Source organism: Pinus tabuliformis, chromosome 5_2 (genome assembly GCF_031772625.1).
Source record: "Pinus tabuliformis cultivar Carrire ecotype Pingquan chromosome 5_2, CPIR1, whole genome shotgun sequence".
In the NCBI taxonomy this organism is placed as follows: domain Eukaryota; kingdom Viridiplantae; phylum Streptophyta; class Pinopsida; order Pinales; family Pinaceae; genus Pinus; species Pinus tabuliformis.
Window position 1 is genome coordinate 787,748,620 of NC_142306.1, and position 18,679 is coordinate 787,767,298.

An 18,679-nucleotide genomic window follows, 5' to 3' on the forward strand; every position below is an offset into this window, starting at 1 on the left:
ATCACCAAAGCACTGGTAGGACTTTGCACCAGCATGAGGGTGAACAAATCAATGCAAAATTTGTCAAGACTGCCAGACAACAAATCAATTTGCAGTAAGTATGGGCTTGCAATTGATGATCCAATTGTTCAGAGAAGAAAGAGTAAGAAAAGCAGCAAAAAGGCCCAGAGGCAGCCTACAAAAAATTCAAAGGTCTGTGCTTACAGAACAAACTAGCACAAGAAAGGATCTTACATATATGTCCCTAAAACTCATTATTATGAGCCAAAATATATCCATCTTAAAACACAAAGACAGGATGGAATATTATGTTGGTTATGTGGCCAAAAGGGACATACAACAAATAAGTGTCCTAAAGGTAAAGAATCTAAGATGAATAGAGGAAAGAAATCACAAGAAGCTGCCTCACGAAGATCCCAGAGAGAGACAAGAAGACATCCTGGAATCACCTTCAAAGAAGAAGTGCATTTAATGAAAAATGACTACTGCAACACTTCAGAAACAATAAGAATTACTTCCTATAATTCTGATTCCAGCATTGAGCATGTAAATATACAACAATGTGAATGTACAAAATCTGAATATTGCAATTGCAATAATTCAGAGTCAGAATCAATCCTCAATTTAGAAGAAGAGACCGAACTCAGGTCAAATAAGGAAAAAGAAAAAATATGTATGGCACACACCATTGAAGACGATGAGTCAAAGGTTTTGTCCAGGATCAAAATTTTGGCAAATGGAGAAATGAAAGAAAATCTGCTAGAAGCTTTTCTAGAAATAATGCACAAAGAATAGGGTAGCAGTAGTTCGAAGAATAATCAGGCTAAATCCCTATTTGTAGATGCTTCCCATGAAAAGAACATCAGATCTTTTCAAAGAAACAAGGAGCATACCAAGCCAAGGTCCTTAACCTTGGGAGAAGTCAACACGGAAATATACCATCTCAAAAAATAAGTTGCTAGTCTAAAAACACAGTCCCTCATATAGAAAACAAGAAGGAGTCTATTAAGAATGATAATTTAGAGATATATGAAGATAAATCCTATTATGGAATGGGATTTGGAGAAATGAAAATAATGACAATCTAATATCGGCAGGATCACGTGTTGTTATTGATATCCCAGGAGAAAAGTTCACTTTGAGAACGTTGATTGATTCAAGCGCGGATATCAATTTTATTAACAAAAAGATTTTCCCATCTAAATATTGGAAGGTGGCTCCTCGACAAGTAACTGGAATTGGAACTCAGACTTTCAGGTATGAAGTTCCTATTGCCACCATCTGTTTCGAAAAATAATGTATGAAGTTAAAATTTGCAGTAGGAGAAATTCCCATAGACTGCATATTGGGAAATGTGTTTCTAGCAGCAGTTGAACCCCATGGGTCAGCCAGATTGCCTGATGGCAAAGCAAGATTTTTCATTTCAGTACCAAATCATAAAGGATTTCTAGAAACATTGACCTTACCATATATTTCTACTCCTAGAATTTCCACAATGGTACAAACAATGCAGGAAGTAGAACTGTTAGAGAAAAAGATTGAAGAATTGAAAGACTTTAAATCTTCAATCAGAATCAAAGAACAACTCCAACTTCCCAGAATCATACAAAAAATTGCAGAACTAAGAAAGCACCTGGAAACTGAGTGTTGTTCAAAAAACCCAAAGGCTTTCTGGCACAAAAAGCAACAGATAGTAGAATTGCCTTTCAAAGAAAAATATGAAGGAAAACCTTGTAAGAGTAGGGCAATTCCCCTGAACAAAGACTATAGAAATCTCTACAAAAAATAAATCTCCGGTCTTCTGCAAAAATGACTCATCAGAGAATCCTACAGTCCGTGGAATGGCTGTGGATTTTATGTAAATAAGCATTCAGAACATATCAGGGAAGTGCCCAGACTTGTTATAAATTATAAACCTCTAAACTCTGTTTTAGCAGATGATACCTATCCTATTCCACATAAAGGAAGCTTAATTGCAAAAATTATAGGAGCCAAAGTATTGTCAAGATTCGACATGAAGTCTGGTTTTTGGCAAGTTGCTATCAAAGAAAAACACAGATTCAAAACTGCTTTCAGCATTCCAGCAGGGCACTATGAATGGAATGTAATGCCTTTTGGATTAAAGCATGCACCATCTAAGTTCCAGAAGGTAATGGATCAAATTTTTAAGCCCTACTTTGAATGGCTAATTATGTATATAGATGACGTGTTAATTTTCTCCAACACCATAGATGAACATTTTAGACATATCCACACTTTTGCTCAAGTTGTAAAAATAAGTGGTTTAGTTTTAAGCAAAAAGAAGATGGAATTGTTCCAAACCAAAATCAAATTTCTAGGACATACGATAGAAGATGGCCATATAACTTTGTAAAAGCATGCTCTAGAATTTGCTAATAAGTTTCCAGATGTAATCACAGACAAAACACAGCTGCAGAGGTTCCTCGGTTGCTTGAATTATGTTAGTAATTTTTATAAAGGGTGTGCAGCGGACTGCAAGATTCTTAACCAAATATTGAAAAAAGAACCTTCACCATGGACAGATGATCACACTAAAGTTGTCAGGAAAATCGAAAGCAAAGTCCCTACATTGCCAATCCTCTATCTGGCAGATGAAGATCTCCCCAAAATTGTTGAGAGTGATGCTAGCAACCTTGGATGGGGAGGAATACTAAAGCAAGTCAAAGAAGGGACCGAGAAAATTGTACAATTTGCCTTAGGTACATGGAACCCAGCAGAGAAAAACTACTCCACTATCGAAAAGAGGTAAAAGTTGCCTGGAACTGTATAGACAAGTTTGATATACACCTTGTACATAAACAATTTTTGCTTAGAACTGATGCTTCAGCCTTGAAAAAGGTTATAACTAAAGAAATAAAAAAGCCCAGAGAAGCCAAGTTTGCTAGATGGCAGGCACTATTTGCTAACTTTGATTTTGAAGTTGAGCATATTAAATGAGAACAAATTTTTTTGCCTGACTTCCTAAGAAGAGAATATCTGAAACAAAATGACCATTTGATGGTTATAGTATTCGGATGGAATCCAAACACTCAACAAGAAGAACTCCAAAATATTTCAGATGACACTCCTTGGCCAGTATACACAAAACAAGGGAAGCCAACATGGCAACTCAGAAACACCAAGGTCATGGATACCAACTTGCATCCCCACACAGACTTACAACATCTAGTGCTCGAAAGGAAGAGCTATCAAAAATCCAGCGAGTGGATTCATGACATGATCTACAGAAGATCAATATTAGCAGCTAATCTTGCAGAAGAGGCTTCAAAGATATAAGTGTAATTTGGATCGAAGGAAGTGATAGGACAAAGGTCTATCATAAAAATTACACTATAAACAGGACACGGGACCCAAACCATTTCTCAAAATACATGTGACCACGGAAAGATCCAGAAATATTATTTCTAGACACCATCTACAATTTCAAAGGCTACATTAATCTATGGTGGGAGCTTTTATGCCGAGATGAGAAAAGAGAAATCCACCACACCATTTTAAAATGTGGGCCAACATTTGGAAATCAACTTTTATGGCGACCATAATAGCTGAAAACTTGGTGGATGTGGTTCGGAATCAACAAGACTAATATGGATTCTAGATATTTTTAAAATTATACTCAAAGAGATTGCATGACATTTGCTCAAACTTCTCATGATTGTTTACATTATCCTTGTAAAACCATAGCAGGCCTAAATTCATACTCAGATGACTCGGTATTGAATACCTTTATGAGTGGACACTTCCAGTGGATTGTGTTAACCAAGATCAAGCATCAGATTGTCTTGGGCAAACCAATAATTGTTAGAAGAATTTACTCAAAGGCTTGGGACACCTGTGGAGCATATGATTATCCAGCACTTAGATTCCATGGTACAAATGCACTAGGGACATGATTAAGTATTCATGGGTTCACGTGGGCTCCTGATATAAAGCATCCACAATGTACAATAAAGTCTTGTCTCTTGACTATGACAGAGACCAAGTTTTTTCTTGAGATTCCTGAAAAAAATCTCCCATATCTATATAAAGAAATTATAGTTTTCTGGGATTCCCTTAAATCTCCACTTTGTATAATTGTCCTATACTATTCCGAGATTCGGAGCACTTCTCTGACTTTTGGTGTGATTTGATCCACATCTCGAAATCATTGTACACAACATGGGTTGTCAGAAAGTTTTTCCCTTATAATCCTATATAAGGAGAGGAGTAAGGCTCGTTTGGGCATCCGAGTTTGGAGAGAGTTGAGTCTAACTCTTAGAGAAATTTCTAGCGTTGTGTGTTTTGAGTCTGAGAGCTATCTCTCTTCTCTGCATCTGCGAACACTCTTTTTGATCGGTTTGCATCACGAAGCAAGATCTTTTTAGAATCAAGTTTGGAATTCTGCGCATCAAGGCCTAAAAACCTTGGTGAGAACCTGAAGTCGCTGAGCTCTATAGGTAGAGTCTTTAAATTTTTATACCTTCTTCAAAGACAAACTCTGTGTCGGACTATGTCTAGCCAAGAAGCCTCCAAATCTCATCATTAATAGATGATAAATTGGTAAATGCCCCCAAAATTAATCTATGGATTGAAATTGAATATTTTTAAAATTGTAACCATTTTCTAAAATCAATAGAAATAAATATTTCTGCATTTGATATACCCATATGTGTCATAACTCTGAGTAATACTTTTTCTTTATGAGTATTGAGTTGTTTCCGAGTAAAAAAATCTTCATATTCTGTGGAGTGTCTAGGGACGTCTCCTGGCTGAGGCAAAGAAGCCATTGAACAGCGTTAATATGTAACGACACAGAAGTTCGTGTACTGTTTTGTATATCACGACAGAAGAAAAAAAAATTTAAATAAACAAACTTCAAGAACTGAGGAGGAAGCCCCTGCTAAAACTTGGTATCAGAACCATAATTTATCCTTAATTTTTTTTATATATTATACTATATAAAAAGTATAATATCTAACCGTTTTCCTTTTTCCACTGTTCATATAAAACGTCAATTATGACATGCAACAGTCCACGAAGACAACAGCGGTTACCTAACCGTGTTCACCAGCACCGACTTAACGGAGATGTGTTAGTTAACACTCAAATAGAGCCTCAATGCATAGCTGCGAATAACATTCGACCCCTAATCCCGAGTTAAAATTACTGCTCGCTCAGCGAATGCACAGAGTGCTCTAGAGGGTAGATGCGGCTGAGAATATTTTACACGCGATTCATCTTTACCCACTCATTTCGAAATACTATCGAGAGGATCGCATGCCGTTTATTGACTTCAGAATTATCATTAAAAGAATGATTAACGCGGGTAGTTTATATTGTTTGACACCTAATTTTGCAATGGTTTTGAACCTTTTTGGAAGAATTTGCGTCCTAATTTTTATTTTAGCGAAGCGAGTAAAAGCGCATGCCGAGTCCCACTCCTCTGGTCACCTTTCAAAACTGAAATGTTGTGATTGAAAAACAAGTACACATACTCTTGATAGCAGCATTTGTAATGGAGATATGTGAAGATAACTGAGGAGATTCAATGGTTTTTATTTTGGTAAAAAAAATCTAAAATTTGTTTTTTTTTCCTAAAAAAATATGATAGTTTGAGTGTTTTATATTGTTTTTTTAGTAGAAATGGATTGAGCACCATCAAAAATATCTGGCAACCCAAAATTTTGAAACTTGACAGCTGTATCTTGGATTTTTCTAAATTTTTGTCAGATTTTATCAAAATTTTGCCAGAATTTCTATTGTTTTTCCAGAACATGATAGTTTGAGTGTTTCATATTATCATTTATTGTAGAAATGGATTCAGCCCCATCAAAAACCCCTAGCCACCCAAAATCTTGAAAGTTGACAATTCTTCCCTAAATTTCTGCCAAATTTTATAAAAAAATTGCAACAATTTCATTGCTTTTACAGCAAATTTGCAGCCTACATGGTTTTATTATGTGCAAAGATGTGACTATTTTGATATACCCCTTTAAGAATTTTAAATTAATTGAGAATTTGTAAAGAAATAATTTTATTTAGTAATTTTAATAGATTATCAGTGGTTAAAATTTATTTTAAAAATAGTTATGTCTTTTTCCTTTTTGAATTAATTTTAAAAAGTTCATATTATATCTTTTTTTCCCCTTTTAACTAATTAAAAAAATTTCATATTAACAAGTTTCAAGTGAACATGAGTTACAGTTTTTGGACATGTGTATTAATAAACCATCATATTGTCAAACTTCTTATTATGAACATGTTTCAAATAAACATAAGTTATAGTTTTTGGACATGTGTATTAATAAATCATGGTATTGTAAAATTATGGTTAAGAATCTTGATACATGTCTTTTCAAATTAATATATATTTAATGAATTTAAATTAAAATTATAGTTTAATTTTTTTATTTTATTTTTTAATTTTAATAATGTGAGATGTATCATAAAATAAGTAAATTGATGTCTAATCATATTTATTAACTATTTAATATATATAATTGCGTTAATTTTTATTTTTTTATGTCAAATTAAATTTAATATAATATCAATTCAATATTGAAAAGAGGAATATTAATTTAATGTTGAATCCAAAAATAATTTACCCACTAACAAAATAATATTACTAAAATTATATGAAATTCAATAAATTTGACTAGCGTATAACATGATTTTTTTTATACATATTATTATCACTCTCAAATCCTTCCCAATAACATTTAAAATTTATAAATTTAGTTTTCATAGATAAATGATGCTCAAATACAATATAAATGATTTAACATGATATTGAGAACTTTATATAACAAGAACCACTGCGAAGCAACAAGTCCCTGCCGGCAGTCCAACAACATCATTGGACAACAATTTTTGTGGACATTGGTTGCCAATCAGTCCAGCAACACCATTAGTCCTCGAGGTAGCCTCCTCGAATACTCCTTGAAGAGGTAGGTGAAGATGGAAGGGTACGTAATTGACTGTCAAGCGTGTACAATCTCTCTAACCTAATACTTTGTATGAAGATCAATTTTCATCCTGCAATCTCCAGGAGCGAATGAGGAGACGTTGGATGGCATTGCGACGCCGCTTGCTAGCTCGGTGGCTAGAAGAGTGTGATGTCGGCCATCCATCTTATTGTTCCGGTAGTTCAGCGTCCCTAGTAGTCAAACTGCTCTATGGTGTGTGCCTCCCAATAGAATGAATAAGGAGGCCCCGCCCCAACCACCAACAACACGGGCTACCAAAAATGGGTGCTCGTCGGCCCGACCCTTGCTTGATAGATCCTTCACATACAGAAATGTTGGTGCTTGGCTCAATTACTTGAGCCAATTACTTATTTCTTGAAGGGGCCTCGACCTTCTGAATGATCCAAATCTAGAGCAAGATGGTGAGAGAGTGCATAAGATGTTCCAGAAGGGTGACTACTTTCTCAAGAACGATTAGAACTATTTCGTTATTACTTCAAGAGTCAAGTAATTAATCAGTTGGGGATGAGCCCAACAACCATGTTTGATGCTAAGAATCCTTATTGTAATAAGGCCAATAGTGCCATTTGTTATTGATGTAAGATAAAGAAATGCTTGCCAAATTTGGAGGCTGAAAACCCCTTATTGGCCCAAGGAAAGTAAGTATTGGTCACTAAAGTAGTAAAGCTAGCATGTTCTAAGTTAGTCTAATTAGGAGTTGAGGAGGTGCTCACTACACTCTAGGGAGTGGGAGCCCTCTATATAAGGCCCTCCTTTGCATGGTATACTCGAGCTCCATACTTTGGATTAGATCAATTTTGGAAAAGAGACGCGTAGGATGAAAGTCCCTTTATACACAGACATGCATAAACCATACCATCTCACCTCCTCGTGAAATGAAAACAAGTTTGGCTTGCATGAGGGAAATAAGTGTGATGTGCATGAGGACGCAATTGCAAAATAGGTGGCGAGCAGGGAAAATTTTAAGAATCCCCCCTAAATTTATATGTATAATAAATGGGTGAATCTGCAAGGTATATAGGAAAAATGGAAGGCGATTTTATCAAAAATATAATATGTATGTATAATTTTTTTGGTGAATCTCTAACCAAATTATATTATCTTGTAAAATCATGGTGAATCTTTTACTGAATTATAAAATCTTGTAATATTAGGCGAATCTTTCACTGAATAATAAAAATTTCTAAAGTCCCGGTGAATCTTAACATTGTGAACTCTTAATGGCCCCGCACTTTTTTTTCATTGACAGTTTATGAGCTTAGTACCGAGACTATTGATTTTCCCAAACGATTGAGGCAAATGGATGAAGAGGATCTCGATATGTTTGCTATCATCAATGAAGTAGCTAACAGATTGGATAGGCAAGGCCAGGCAACAAGATAATGAGGGAAATTATGTTCACTTCCAAGGGGAATGGAGAGATAAATTAGGAAAATATACTATTGCATGTTAGCCATAGAAAGATTGGCTTTGAATCTAGAGCTACTAGGAAATGGCCTATGACAATGAAAGGCCACAAACAAAAAAAATCCCAGTTCTAGGGAACATAAGAAAGGGAAATTGTGGGACTTTATTTAGAATGTTAAGTTTAACCAGTCAATAACATAGTTTATTTCCATAAACCATCAATGGTCCTTTCCCTGTCATAGGGCTTAAAGTGGAGCATTTGATTGTTGCATGTTATCATGGATGCTTACTATCTCACTGCAAGAGGTTTGAGATGTAGTGAAATATGTGCAATTTATTTTGTCACTAGACACACATGATACATGGCTTAGTTAACAAGTCTTAGTTTTACAAATTAGGCCATTTTGTAAAACTTCACCTTATTCTATCATTGAGGCTTTTTTCTATGAACAACCCTTTATAGATTGATAGAGTATGATATTTTCCCCTACAACTGTGATTATGAAACTAAGAAATGTATGCAAATCCTTTTATTCATTGAAAAATGGTAATGATTATTAACTTACTATGATTGCAAATGTGATGCTTACGTAAAGGCATTGAAGAAACTTATTGTCCATCAGGCTCCTAATATTCTTACAATTGCACTGAAACGATTCCAGGTAATATTTTCCACCATAACTTAATCCATGTTTTCAAATTGTCCTAATGTTATCCTAGTTCATACAGTTCGTGACTTTTTTATGGACTTTACTCTTTAGTTCTTACAAGAACATTTTATGAATATTCAGACTGGGAGGTTTGGCAAGTTAAACAAGAGGGTAACATTCCTTGAAACATTGGATCTGTCACCTCAAGTGTGTGGAAAGGGAAATGATTTACATATATACAAGCTTTATGTTGTTGTTGTGCACTTCGAGATGTTAAATGCCTCCTTTTTTGGGCATTATGTCTGTTATGTAAAGGACATGCATGGATCATGGTATAGAATAGATGGGGTTATTTTTTTATTAAAAAGTCACTATAAAACTCCATCTAATTATCAGATCACATGACTATCTCTCTTTTAGTCAATGTGTATGAAATTAGTGTTGATGATACTACTTTTGTTGGAAAGCCACAAAGAGGATGAAGGTCAAGTAAGTGTTTAAAGTTATCATCTAACTTTAAACTACTTGATTGCTCTTACGATTTTCATAGAAGCATGTGGAAAAAATAAAACGATTTTTTGTTTTGTTTTGTTTTGTTGACATTATGAAAACTTTTGACATTGTGCCTAACATATGAAAGATAATGGAAGATCTAAAGTTTATTTTTGGATTAGGATTGTTTGTAGTAAGGTTGTATTCTAATTTCAAGAAGAGTGAATTTTTATTAATAGAAACCTATTGTAATCTAGAGGTTAATCAAGGATGTCATTTATGCCTTACTCTATTTGGCCTCAATATTGACGAGTTAGAAGTCTATTTAGAGAAATTAAGCTGTGTTGGAGCTACCTTCAGTAGAATAATCATCATTATTCTTTATGCATATGTGATTATTCATTTAGAAAGGATCCCCTCCAATTTTTAAAAACAACTAAGAATTCTTAAATATTTTTTAAGCTAGTTTTGTAATGTTAGTGAATTGACAAGATGATCAACAAATCTATGCACATCCTCTACCCTAAGTTTGCGTATAGCAATAAAATCAAGGAGGAAATTATTTTGTACAAATATATTGAAGTTCACCTATATGACAAGCTCAATTTGAGCTATAATATGGAAATAATGATTAATGGAGATTTAAATCTATAATTTGGCCTTGAGAACAATTGTGGGAAAATAAATCTATGGTTTTGGGAAAAAAGAATATCCTCTTTAATATGCTTGTTATGATATTTATATTATATCATTATAACGTTAGAAGTTGTCACATTTTCAAAGAAATTTGGAGAAAATCAATCAAATCTAGATATTTTTTTATAATTAATAAAATCTTAAATATAAAACAATATTCCATATCCAAATATTCTTTTAGAGGTTGGCCTTTCATCCATTGATCTTATATCATTATAACATCGGAAGTTGTCATGATTTCAAACAAATTTAGATAAAATAAATCAAATCTAGAAGTTTTTTATAATTAATAAAATCTTAAATTATAAAACAATATTCCATACCCAAATATTCTCTTAGAGTATGGGCTTTCATCTATTAATAATAAGGCTATGTTTAGCTAATTAATTACAAGCACAAAAAAATCAACATAAACACAAAGGATTCCTAGCATTATTTCAAATAGCAATGAAAATAAACAAGACATAAGAGAGGGTGATGTAGGGGCATTGATTCTTGGCTTAGTCATTAAATGATAGCCATGGGAGGTCTCTTTAAACTATTGAGACTACCAAAAGTACTATAATAACTAAAATTAATGCGAAGTTGAAGTGTAATTTATAGTTTGAGAATCGAACAAAGTTAGTGTACTATAAGAACTTCATAAGCTCCATTTTAGAAAATTAAAATTAACTTTTTATTTAGGCATCTTAAAAAAGTTTTTCATATTCAGTTTTTTAAAGAACAAGAAATGTTGCGAAGCAACAAGTCCCTACCAAAGATTCTAAAAAGATATAGAATCCTCTCTAGATGCAGCGTTAATACAAGGGAATATATATATATATATATATATATATATATATATATATATATATATATATATATATATATATATCAAGGCATATTCTATATATTAATTCATATCAATGAAGATGCATATAGAGGTTTATTTATGCTCATTTGGAGAACTGAAGCAATAACATAGAAAAAAACTTTAGGCTAGGAAAATAGTATGAATAGTATCACATAACCTATCAATTATGAAACTATAAAATAATCACAAATAATGAATGGTTAAGTTCCTTCATGATGTAAAGTAGAACTAAAACTACGAGTGCAAAAAAAGACAATTGTAACTACAAACAACATTTAATCAATATGCTAGTCCACCTATATAGTCTCTCGAAAAATTTTAGGCCAAGAAAATAGTATGAATAGTATCACGTAGCCTATCAATTATGAAACTATAAAATAATTACATATAATGAATGGTTAAGTTCCTTCATGATGTAAAGTAGAACTAAAACTACGAGTGCAAGAAAAGACAATTGTGACTACAAGCAACATTTTGTTAGTATGCTAGTCCACCTATATAGTCTCTGGTGGCTTTGTTTCCTCTTTGAGTCCATAAATTCTAGATCAACTAGTTTTTCTACTAACATTGATGCCTTATTGTCAAATCTCTTAAAGCTATGCATGATTTCTTATTGAGCTTTTGAATGTTCATGAAAATTTTTTCTTTCATTGTTTTAAGCTATCACTATATTTCTCTATTGTACACATATATTTTTTTTATGGGTTATTGTGCTCCTTGGTAAAGGAAATTTTGTAGCTCAAGGCACTATCCAAGACCAGCTTCCTCTCCAGATGCACTGTTAATACAAAGGTAAAGGAAATTTTCTAGCTCAAGGGACTAGCCTGGACCGACTTTGGTATATGTGACCTCTTTGTGGGGATGCACTCACCCTGCTCCCTTAGGTTTCCTCCAGGTAACATAGTTGAAGGATCACCAGACTTGCCCATCTGCCTACTACCTTAGACACACTTTATATGCTAGACATAGTGAATGAAAAAGAAACAATATAGAACACACAACTTCACAAAAGGAAGAAACATTTAGATTGTCATAGTACCTGGCAAGAAATGACTACTTCATTACAAGACCACTTGGATGTCAATACATAATCTAAATAATGGCACCAGTTGGATTGTTTATTTGCATTAACAACATGGAAAAGAAACACTGGTGTTTCAAAGCACGCTTACAGGAAAATTGTAGCGTTCTAAGATTATTTGCTGACAGCATCTGAACCTCATATAGCGTTCCAAGATTATTTTATCACAACATCTGAACCTCATAGCAATGGTGGGGTAACCAAGGAACCCAAATCTTGAAATCAATCTCATACCAAATTTGAGAAAAAAATGAAAAAGAAAAAAATCAAAATCTGTAAATTGGAACAGTTGCGAAAATGCACAATTGCACTTCTAAATAGTGATAAAATAGAAGCTACTTTCTCCTGGGTGAAGCAAGTGATCAGTAAGGGTCAATATTCCATCCATAAATAAGGTTGTTTGGTGAAGGCTAAGTAAATAAAGGTAACGTCTGGCTGGTCTAACATGTAGCATAAGGGGTAAGGTAAAAGGTTAATATATGTCATCTACCCTACCGATCAGATTCATGGCTTAAGCAACAGGTTGAGCCTCTAAACTACTGCACCGAAATAGAAATAATAACCATATTTTCAAACTATCCTATTCAATCCTTATATAAGTCAAACTCTAATGAGGGATTGGTCTAGAGAGTTAGCTATTGTGATATCTATCGATAACTTTACCATGAACTATGAAGTGAGATAGAAGCAATATCGATAAATAGATCTACAAGCCTCTATTCCTCATAGGAAAATTCACTGAAGAGACAAATTTACTAATTTTTTTGAACAACAATACCATAAGAAGTGTAATTAAAAGGATATTGAAGATCTATAAAGAGTGGCAATATATACAGAATAATCTGCAGTTTGTATTGATAGTTCGAAAAAACAATTCAGAGTTGCTGCAAAAATGTGTTGAGTTTGCCAATGTGAGTTTGGTTGATTGGTAAATTGGGGGTGTTAAAATCCCTCCCACCACGGTTCAAATCTCCAAAGAGACATGCTCATCTCTCACGAGCTAGCGTGCATGTGGTTGAGGGTTGTTTGTTACAATTGATCCCAAGTGCAACTTCCGGGTGACTTTGGAGAGATAGATAATCCCCAGCTGCTCTTTGTCAAAGAATACCTGACTAAGCATGTTAGACATAGGTGTTTCATTGTACTGAATTCTCATAATGGGAAAAGTGTTGCTTGCTTGTGTTGGGTTGTAGTTGATAAAGTGAGGGCATTGCAATGCCTCCCACAAAGGTTCAAATCCTCCTAGAGACATGCTCATACCATGTGGGTTGCTATGCTTGTGTTTGAGGGTTGTTTTTTGCAGTTGATCTCAGGTGCAAGTCCTAGGTGAATTTGGAGAAATCAATAACCTCCAGTCATTGCCCTTTGTGAGAGAATGGTTGACTAACCATGTGAAACATAAGCGTTTCATTGTACTAAATTCTCATACTGGGAAAGGTGTTGCTTTCCTGTGTTGACCCATACATAAAAAAAATGTGGAGTTTGACAACTTTGAAGATCCATCTGAATTGAACTAAATAGGTGGTACAAGGAAGGTTTCTGTCAAGTTTCCAGATTTATGTTTACTGGAACAAATCATATTTTAGGAGATTGGCATACGACTATAACCTTATTGCACCAGACTTAGAAGCCAACATAACTCTATAACAAGGAGCAAAGGAAAAACATATGAAAGGGGAAAAACCATATGGATGGGGTAAAGGAAAATCTTGCTCAATTAAAATTATGGAAATTGAGAACCTGTTTAATAGAGACTCGGCCGATAACATCTATATTTAGTACATATAATATTTTCCTTGTTTTTTTTGGGTAACTTGCACCATTACAGAATTCCAGCTACAAATGACATGCTTATTGTATACATAGCAAGTATAAAACATGTTCTAAACTTTTAGCCAATGTTAGCAGGGTTTATGACAAAGAGGGATAAAATTTAATCATTCTTCTGCCAAATCACTTTTGTGTTGAATTCTAGGGCAAGAATACATCTTAGATATCTTCAATCCCTTGAGACCATAATTTTTTTTCAAAGAAACCTTAGATGAGATTATCCCCAAATCAGTTTTTTCAGACTCTCCCAAGTCCAAGTTGACTCCTGACTTTGAATATATCTCAGATATCTTCAATCCCTTGAGAACCTAAAATTTTTTCAATGAACCCTTTAGATGAGATTATCCCAAAACCAATTTTATCATACTCTCTCCAGTCCAATTTGACTCCTGACTTTGACTCTCTTTGAGGAAATGGAATCACATTAGCACATCCGAGTCTAGACTCACGATTTTGATCCCTGAATATGATTCAAAATCTGAAATCAAACAAGTTAGATTAACTTAATGAGTCTAAGTCAATTGTATTTCTATAACAGATACAGAAAACAAAAAGGAATACTTGTTTGTTTGTTTTCTTGGCCCAAGTTTATAACAGGAAACCAACAGACTTGTCAGCTATCCAGAGCCCGTGGTGTTTGTTGTATGCAATGTCACCTTTGAACTTTGAAACAAGTTATTATTAAAATTTTGCATTATGTGCAAATTTAGATCTTTCATATTAATGAAAATATCATTTTCTCTGAAATTCAGTGTATCATTAATTGTTTTAGTTCTGAAGTCATCTCTCGATTTTTTCCCAAGTCCAAGTCAAATCTTATGCTTGGACCTACCTAAATCATTCTGAGAGATGAGTCTGGTTACTTTGCACCAAACATTTCTTTCTACCTGGACCATTTTCCATATTTCCAATATTTTTCAATGCTTTTATGTTCTCCAGTCTTCCATCCTTTCTATCTTCCTCTATTCTAGAATTTATATTAGATCTATATAGCCCTAAAACCTAATTCAACTAGGTCAGATGCTTAGATTTCATATTCCTTTGAAACAAGGAAGGAATCCTTTCTTCAATTCTTCTGTTATTTTGACAGGAATGATGAACTAAGATTTTGATATTGTGAACCTTTCTTGATAAGATTCAAAATTAATTCCACTTGTAAATGAGAGAATACAAAATTTCCATATATATATGGCTGGCTTCCAGAATAGCAAGTCCAGTTATGCAAAAGCCTCTGAATGGCTTACCTATCCCCTAGAATGAGGCTTTCACATTATACATAGATATAATTAGTTCCTATAGATGAAGCAACCACTTTATTATTAAAGCTCTCTAGAACCAATATTGCTAATATGGATTTCTAGAAAAAACTTTAATTTTGATATTACATTTGCATTTGATCAGGTCTAATATGTGAAGCTCGAAATAACCAAAATATACCTATATTGGTTGCACTTTTTCTAGGATAAACATGTATGAGCAACAAAGTTAAAACTAACTATGATGCAGGAACATATTTTCAATGTCAATATTTGTGTGTCCAAGAATTAGCAGAACTGATGAAAACTCACAAAACAACTCTGTATAAAATAAGTTCATAATTGTAACAGAAAATCTAATGTTTTCAAACAAAGATGGATGAAGCATATCCAATAAAAATTGAAGATGAAATGACAATTAACATCAAACCCTTTATGCAAGGTAACTTGGAGAATTCCATTACCTTGAAAAAAATGTCTAGGACACAAAAAAGAATAGTATTTAACCAGAAATTTGGTTCTTCCTAAATATACTCAAATACATAATTGAATGTGAGATAATAGCATTATCTCGCTTCCACTGTGCAGAATTTGTTTTGGCATGGCACATTGTGGTATAATAGAAGAATTTAACTAAACCTTCAAAATGCACAACATAGTTTTAGCCTAGCATGTCTGAGATAATAAGGGTAGATAAGTAAGCTCCTGAACAATAAGCATAGGAGTGTGTTGGAATCTAATTGGATCCCAACTGGCTTATAATATAGTATAAGCTAGTTGAGCATCATAAATGCAACAATTATTGCACCCATTTTTGCTAATGATATTAACCTTGAAGCCAATCATACTTAGTGATAGTCAAATCTTAGGAACATATTTCAAACTAAAAGATTTCCTCAGATATCTCCAACTGGATTCCTTATCTGAAGCATGGCAGTGAATATTCCAAGATGAACATGGAGCAGGCACATCACATACATAATAGTGGCACTGCATCATTGACATGTCAGAAACATTCTACATTTCCATGCTCTTTAAAATAGATCCAGAGAAAATAGTCTCTTTGCTAGGAATAAACCATATAAAATAGAATAGGTTACCAAAATTAGACTGAACTATCCATGATATGCAGTAAAAGTACAAGCCAAAACTTTTGAACTAGATCTTGTAGAAACCTACCATTTCACAATGTTTGTGAGGCAGTGTAGTTATGAAGGAAAATTTTGCACAGAGATGCCTTGGATGAGGATAGTCTCGACATGCAATTTGCAAAGTTCAAATAATTGAGTAAGAATCGTCCACATAGACCCTATGAAAAGAAGCTACAAATGCATTCCACTAAAATAATTACCTAAATATTGTAATATGGCACTCTCTGTAGTGATGGTAGGTGGCCAAACTGATGCTAATTTTTGAAAATAGATGTCAAGTTATGGATTACTGTTAGTTAAAGAAGACTTGCCATGTTGTAAAAAACATTTTAGAGGATCAAACAGATAAGATGAAAAATGGTCCTAATGGACCATGTTGGTCAAATAGAAGAGTCACTAATGTGATTTAATAGGGGACAACAGTTGTATTCTAATTAGAAAGGGTTAGTCTCAAACCTACTCAACAGAAAGGATTAACTTTACCAATGTAGTCTGCCTTAATATGTGGAGCAATAACTTGTCTTGTTCTAAATATAAAAATTCCATTAATACCAAAAAAAAGTGTTAGAATATAGGTAGACATATGAGCCTTAGGATTTCTTATATAAGTATTTGAAATTCATGACATAGTGGCACAGGTTTAACAAAATACCAAGTTTCCCTATGTAATGTACCTAGGGAGGGTATGTATTGTACTCAAGAAGGTATAGTACCTAGGGAGTATCTACTGGTACCACCCAAGTTCTCACTTGGTGAAAAAGTCCAAATCACAAGTGTGAGACCCCAAGGGCAACTTAGGAAAGCTACCCATTACCACTTTAATAGCCTTGCCTTTCTCACTTCAGACTAGGTGAAGCCTAGTGGAGCTGTCCTATGGTTGAATCAAATCAATGTTTATAGTATGAAGTGGGAACATGAGAAAGCGTAGAAACAAAAATAAAAAAGGAAAAATGTTTTTGGATTCTATGTTTTGAGGTGGTGGATGAAAGGAAATATCAATGCCTTATCATGTTTGGGCTATGGGAGCACACATTTTATGTCAATGGGAGAATCTAAAGAATGATTAGGGGCTATAAGCAGATAGGGTGACACAATCTATAGTAGCCCTAATTTGGTTACTAGACTTACAAGTCTGATGGTTGAGAGAGTCTACTTAAGATTCACTACTCAAGGGAACAACTTAGGGTGGCCCCTATCAAAGACTATCTACAAAGGCACTATATCAAGTGATGTCATAACCCTCATGTTTTCATCTTGAAGGAAATTAACACAAAAGGAATTGGGTAAATGGAGGGCAAACCTACACATTAATCATTTCCAATGCAGCAACATTTCTCTTCTATAGCCCTATGTTGACTTCGACATCCATAAACCTACAAATAAAGTTCAAAATGGTGCACCTAGAAAATGTTTGCCACACATATACAAATTTGTATGTACGATATACCATAACTTAGAAAAACCATAAAACCCGTTTTCCAAAAGCTTGGATCCTTTCCACTCAGAAGTTATTTCATTCAACAAAATTCCCAATAAAAAATGGACAGAGAAAACTCTTACAGAGGTTTTATCTCAATGCTTTTCTACAATAAAATAATATTCTCCTTATGTGTATCAAGTTTCAACTAGTTCTTAGCGTGGTGCCAATGTAATTTGTAAGAGGGGTCTCTCATTTGTGTACATTTGAATATACATACCCAAGTGCAAATTTGGGGCGGGGCGGGGCGGGACGGGGCAAGGCGGGGGGGGGGGGGGTTGGAAATAATCCACCCACATGAGCTAATGGGCTACTAGACAATGCATAATGAATAAAGTGCCACCTCAAGGATATTATCTTGCCCAAATCAAGAAGGAAAAGGTAATAGTGTTGATTGATTCAGGAAGCACCCACAATTTTATTCATTGTAGGGTAGCAAAAGAATTGAATTGCTTCCTATATCTAGCACCAGAGTGTCAAGTGATGATTGCAAATGGAAGAACAATAAATTGTTCTAGAAAATGCCATAATATCAAGCTATCCATGGGAGAATATGTATTGACTAGCCCAATGCTTTCCATTCCAATGGGAGGTGTTGATGTTGTACTAGGAGTCCAATGGCTACAATCCTTGGGTACAATAGCTTTTAATTTTCAAGAACGTTTCATGAAATTTTCTATGGAAGGAAAGGAAGTTGAATTAAGGGGTATTGCAGGGAAACCAGGAAAGATAATCAGCTCTAATGGCATGACAAAGATTCTAAAAAAGGAGCAAAGAGGTGTAATTGCACAATTATGTTT